Genomic DNA, 6,666 nt, shown 5'->3' on the forward strand with positions numbered 1-6,666 from the left:
TCAGGCTGGAGTGCAGTGGTGTGATCTTAACTTAGTACAACCTCCACCTCCAGGCTCAAGTGATCCTCCCACCTCAGCCTCCCAAGTAGCTGGGATTACAGGCGTGCACCACCATGCCCGGCTAATTTTGTATTTTTAGTAGAGATGGGGTTTCTCCATATTGGTCAGGCTGGTCTTGAACTCCCGACCTCAGGTGAGCCACCTGCCTCGGCCTCCCAAAGTGCTGGGATTACAGGCGTGACCCACCACGCCCAGCCTACAGCAGATAATTTTTTTGAAAGATAATTTTTCCTGATATAAAGTTAGAAGTCAGGAATTATTTTACTTTCAGCACAATGAAAATATTACTCCACTGGTTTCTGGTTTCCATTGTGGCACTTAAGAAGTCAGCCATCATTCTTACTGCTGCTCAGATAAAGTTGATCTGTCTTATTAGTTTATTTTAAGATCCCTCTTTGTCTTTGGTGCTTTATAGTTTTACTCTCCTTTGGCTAGCTATAAATTTTCTTTTTATTTATCCTGCTTACCATTCATTTGTCTTCTCAAATCTGTAGACCTCTTTTGAGACACTCGCCCAGGCTAGAGTGCAGTGGTGCAAGCTCAGCTCACTGCAACCTCTGCCTCCCAGGGTCGCGTGATTCTCCTACCTCAGCCTCCCGAGTAGCTGGGATTACAGGCGCACGCCACCATGCCCAGCTAATTTTTGTATTTTTAGTAGAGATGGAGTTTCGCCATGCTGGCCAGGCTGGTCTCGAACTCCTGACCTTGTGATCCTCCCGCCTGGCCTAAATCTGTAGATTTCTTTCACTGATTCTGAGAAATTTTAGTCTTTATCTTTCCTAATAATAAATCTGCCTCGTTCTCTCATTTCTCTTTACAGAACATTAAGTAAACATTCATTAGACACTCCCCCTCGATGTCCCATGTTCTAGTCTATGTATCCCATCATTTTCTCTGTGCTTCATTCTGGGTAATTCCTCCTGATCTGTTTTCTGGTTCAGTGATTTTCACTTCACTGTATATATTTTTTTATTAAACCCCTACACACTAAATTATTATTATTATTGTTGAGAGAGGGTCTCGTTCTGTTACCCAGGCCAGAGTGCACTTGCACATTAATGGCTTGGCCTCCTGGGCTCTAGTGATCCTCTCACTTCAGCCTTTCAAGCAGCTGGGACTACAGATGTGCACCACCACAGCTGGCTAATTTTTAAAATTCTTTGTAGAGACAGGTTTTCACCATGTTTCCCAGGCTGGTCTTGAACTTCTGGGCTCAGTTGATCTCCCTGCCTCTACCTCCCAAAGTACTGGGATTACAGGCATGAGCAACCACACCTGGCCTGAATTCGTGATACTGGATATTTTATTCTTTATTTCTAGACGTTCTATTTGCTCCTTTTTCAAATATTCTAGATCACCTTTTATTGTTTCCAACAAATATTTTTATGTTGTTAAATATTTATTTCTTTAAAAATAGGCCAGGCGCAGTGGCTCACACCTGTAATCCCAGCACTTTGGGAGGCTGGGGCAGGCAAATCACGAGGTCACGAGATCGAGACCAACCTGGCTAACACAGTGAAACCCCATCTCTACTAAAAATACACAAAATTAGCTGGGCGTGGTGGCGGGCGCCTGTAGTCCCAGCTACTCGGGAAGCTGAGGCAGGAAGATGGCGTGAACCCAGGAGGCAGAGCTTGCAGTGAGCCAAGATCGTGCCAGTGAACTCCAGCCTGGGCAACAGAGCGACACGCCATCTCAAAAAATAAAATAAAAATAAGAAGCACACTCAGACAGCGTGCTGGATCACACCTGTAATTCCCGCACTTTAGGAGGCCAAGGTGGGCAGATGGCTTGAAGCCAGGAATTCGAGACCAGCCTGGGCCACATGGCAAAAACCAATTTTTACAAAAAAATACAAAGAATTAGTCAGGTGTGGTGGTATGTGCCTGTAGTCCCAGCCACTCGGAAGGCTGAGACGGAAGGATCACTTGAGCCCAGAAGGCAGAGGTTGCAGTGAGCCAAGATCACACCACTGTACTCCAACTCCAGCCTAGGTGACAGAGTAAGATCTTCTCACGCACACACAAAAAGCACACTTTTGTAATGGTCTGTTTCTAACAATTCCAATACCTGAAGTCTTTGAGAAAGTGTTTCTACTGGCTTTTCTGTTTTGGTTTTCTGGGGGTTTTTCTGAGACAAGGTTTCACTTTGTCACCCAGGCTGGAGTGCAGCGGTGCAATCACAGCTCACTGCAGCCTCCAACTCATGGACTCAAGCCATCCTCCTGCCTCAGCCTCCCAGTCCGCTGGGATTACAGGAATGAGCCACCACGCCTGAACTGTACTGGTTTAACTCAGGGTGGCTTATTTCCTTGTGTGCTTAGTCATTTTTGTCTGTGTACTATTAATCACTGTCCTTAAAAAATAACTGCGGGCGGATCACCTGAGGTCAGGAGTTCAAGACCAGCCTGGCCAACACAGTGAAATCCCGTCCTTACTAAAAATACAAAAATTAGACAGACACACGCCTACAGTCCCAGCTACTTGGGAGGCTGAAGTAGGAGAATCACTTCAACCCGGGAGGCAGAGGTTGCAGTGAACCGAGATTGTGCCACTGCACTCCAGCCTGGGTTACAAAGCAAGACTCCATCTCAAAAAAAAAAAAAAAAAAAAAAAATCTGCAGGGATTCTTTGTATCTTAGGATGCAGGTAACTTCTTCCAGCGAGGTTTTCTCTCTGTTTCTGTCAGATGACAAGCTAGAAACACCTTGAATTAAATTCATGCCTGATTTCCCTTAACTACCAGGCAATGTAACCTGGGCTAAAAATCCTCACAAAGGCCAATATATAGCCACAATTCTCAGACACAGGTTTTTTCCCTTTTCATCTTTTCCGTGCTACATTTAGTAAAAAGACAACCAGGCGGGGACAAGGAATGGTGTGAGGCACAAGTGTCTCCAGTCTGCCCTCACACCTTGAGGATACAGCCCTTCAGAGCTCCATCAGTGTGGGGAGGGTCTCCTTTAGGCTATTTACCTTGAGAGGAGTTAACTACTGTTCTTTTCACCCTACAAATCCTCTAAAATCAAAGCCCCACTTCGTCTACATCAGCAAACGCCCTCAGGGCAAAAGCAGACTCCATTCTATGGGGTTTAAAAGTGTTTAAATTATCTGTCTACGTTATTTTCAGTCAGATTTTGATCGAAAAGTTCCTTACTTTTTTGTCAGTTATTATTATTTTTTTTAATCTAACAATTGTGGTTGTTTTTCTGGGGTGGGGGTGGGGGAGTAGAAGGTAGTCTAAATAACCTAGCCTAACATTCTCAAAAACATAAAACCTTGCCATTTTTCTTGCAAAATGTATTTGATAACACGATTCTATAATGAAACTTATATGCTCTCGTCACTCTGAGGAATTATTCTACTCTTTACTGGCTTCCATTCATGCTGATGCAACATCTGTTGTCAACCTAGCTAATGTTCCATTTTAGGTAATCTGTTTTTTGCACTTTTTTTTTTTTTTGGTCTTTCTCTTTTTTTTTCTTCCTTTTTGTGGAGAACGGGGGTCTCGCTATGTTACCCAGGCAGGTCTCGAACTCCTGGGCTCAAGCTATCCTCCCGCCTCTGCCTCCCTGAGAGCTGGGATTACAGGCCTGAGCCACCGCGCCTGGCTGGGTTTGTTTTTTTCTAAAAATACTGATTGGAACGTACTGTGATTCCTAAACCTATGAATTTATGTCTTTTATTAGTTTCTGAAAGTTCAAAGTTATTAATACTTTGAATACCTCTCTTCAGTATTCCCGAATTTTTCATTCGAGAATTCCAACTACGTATTTACTACCATCACTGATCTCTCAGGGCTGCACTTTGGATAATGTCTTCCACTATGTTTCACTTTACTAATTCCATCTTCATCTATGTTTAATCTGTTTAATCCATATATTGAATTTTGGTGGGTTTTTTTTTTTTTTGAGACCGGGTCTGGCTCTGTCACCCAGGCTGGAAGGCAGTGGCACGATCTTGTCTCGCTGCAACCTCCACCTTTCAGACTCAAGCCATCCATCCGCCCAGCCGAGTTATCTTAATTTTTAATGCATCAAAGTGTTCACAGAAATTGTATTTGGCCAAGCACGGTAACTCACACCTATAATCTCAGCACTTTGGGAGGCCAAGGCAGGAGGATCACTTCAGCCCAGGAGTTCAAGGCCAGTCTGGACAACACAGTGAGACCCCATCTCTAAAAAAGTTTTTTTAATTAGCCGCAGTGGGCCGGGTGCGGTGGCTCACGCCTATAATCCCAGCACTTTGGGAGGCTGAGGCGGCTGGATTGCTTGAGGTCAGGAATTCAAGACCAGCCTGACCAATGTGGTGAAACCCCACCACTACTAAAAACACAAAAATTAGCAGGTCATGGTGGCTGGTGCCTGTAATCCCAGACTTGGGAGGCTGACGCAGGAGAATCACTTGAACCCAGGAGGCGGAGGGTGCAGTGAGTCAAGGTCGTGCCACTGCACTCCAGCATGGGCAACAGAACGAGACTCCATCTCACACACACCAAATATATATATATATATATATATAAATTAGCCATGGTGGTGCATTCCTATAGTCCCAGCTACTCAGGAGGCTTAAGTGGGAGGATCCTTTCAGCCTGGGTGTACATGGCTGTGGTGAGCTACAATCACACCACTGCACTCCAGCCTGGGTGACAAAAAAATATAAAATAAAGAAATCAGGTCGGGCGCGGTGGCTCAAGCCTGTAATCCCAGCACTTTGGGAGGCTGAGACGGGCGGATCACGAGGTCAGGAGATTGAGACCATCCTGGCTAACACGGTGAAACCCCGTCTCTACTAAAAAAAAATACAAAAAACTAGCCGGGCGAGGTGGCGGGCGCCTGTAGTCCCAGCTACTCAGGAGGCTGAGGCAGGAGAATGGCGTGAACCCGGGAGGCAGAGGTTGTTGCAATGAGTCAAGGTCGTGCCACTGCACTCCGGCCTGGGCGACAGAGTGAGACTCCGTCTCAAAAAAAAAAAAAAAAAGAAATCATATTTATTCTAATTTATCCAGCATCTAACTGAACTGCAATGGAGAAGCCTCGTAAGAGTACCTAATACTGCTGAAAGCAGGGGTCCTTCCCTCCCTTTTTCATTTTCTACATAACTGTGTGGCTTGAATAGCAACCGTGACCATGTATATGCTGTATCTCACATATTCCCCACAAATGAGACAGAATACATACCTCATTACATATGTGCAAAACTGTTCCCATTTTGTCAGAATTAAACTTTGGGCTGGGCGCAGTGGCTCATACCTGTAATCCTAGCACTTTGGGAGGCCAAGGAGGGCAGATTGCAAGGTCAGGAGTTTGAGATCACCCTGGGCAATATGGTGAAACTCCATCTCTACTAAAATTACAAAAATTAGCCGGGTGTGGTGGTACACGCCTGTAGTCCCAGCTACTTGGGAGGCTGAGGGAGAAGAATTGCTTGATCCTGGGAGGCGGAGGTTGCAGTGAGCCGAGATCACAGCACTGCACTCCAGCCCGGGCAACAGAGCGAGACTCCGTCTCAAAAAAAAAAAAAAAAGGAATTAAACTTGGGCTTGGAAAGACCAAGTAACTTGCTCAAAAACACACAGAGCATCTCAAAACCAGACACAGGAGGATCAAAAACCACCAAAAGACAAGAGACCATGAATACACCTTCTATTTTTTTTCTTTTTTTTCAAACAGAGTCTCGCTCTGTTGCCTAGGCTAGAGTACGGAGACACGATCTTGGCTTACTGCAACCTCCACCTCCCGGGTTCAAGCGATTCTCCTGCCTCAGCCTCCTGAGTAGGTGGGATTACAGGTACACACCATCACGCCCAGCAAATTTTTGTATTTTTAGTAGAGATGGGGTTTCACCAGGTTGGTCAGGCTGGTCTCGGACTCCTGATCTCGTGATCCGCCCGCCTCAGCCTCCTAAAGTGCTGGGATTACAGGTGTGAGCCACCATGCCCAGCCAGCACATCTTCTAAACTACATTTTTTGCTGTGACCCATCTTCGGACTTCCACCTATACAGACCTTTTGTATAAATTACACAATAAAACAGAATCAAATTGAAAAAGAAACTTAGCTTACCTTCTATGGAAATCTCTTGTTTAAATCATGTATTCAGGCAAAATAGAAAAACATTTGTGGTTTTTTTCTTGGAGTATATGCAGCTTTAAGAAAATTTTTTTCATTCAGTGGAAGATTTATAATCTCTTTACCTGAAAAATAAGAGGAAAAATCTTATTTTAAGTTCTTCCTTGGTAAAGTTAACTTATCAAAATGGCAGACAACAGAAAAAGGAGGCAGGGCACTGTGGCTCACACCTAAAATCCCAACACTATGGGAGGCCAAGGCGGCAGATCACTTGAGTCCAAGAGTTCAAGACTAGCTTGGGTGACATGGAAAAACCCCATTTCTACCAAAAAATACAAAAATTAGCCGGGTGTGGTGGTGCACGCCTGTAGTCCCAGCTACTCGGGAGGCTGAGGCAGATCACTTGAGTCTGGGAGGCAGAGGTTGCAGTGAACTGAGATTATGCCACTGCACTCCAGCCTCCGTGACCAGAGACTGACTCCATCTCAAAAAAAAAAATAATTACAACATTTAAAAAATAGAGCAATGGAAGAACAT

At 44.8% G+C, this 6,666-nt stretch overlaps 1 protein-coding gene across 1 annotated transcript in view; it reads right to left on the bottom strand.

Moving 5' to 3' along the window:
- Positions 1-6,257, bottom strand: part of PPP6R2 (protein phosphatase 6, regulatory subunit 2) — an 81,404-nt gene extending 75,147 nt beyond the window's left edge. Inside the window, exon 1 of the mRNA XM_011942264.1 lies at positions 6,124-6,257. The gene's annotated coding sequence lies outside the window, so the exon portion shown is untranslated. The remainder of the gene's footprint in view (positions 1-6,123) is intronic.
- Between the last annotated feature and the right edge of the window lie 409 nt (positions 6,258-6,666).

The sequence above is a fragment of the Colobus angolensis genome, unplaced genomic scaffold (genome assembly GCF_000951035.1).
Source record: "Colobus angolensis palliatus isolate OR3802 unplaced genomic scaffold, Cang.pa_1.0 Scaffold208, whole genome shotgun sequence".
Taxonomy (NCBI): domain Eukaryota; kingdom Metazoa; phylum Chordata; class Mammalia; order Primates; family Cercopithecidae; genus Colobus; species Colobus angolensis.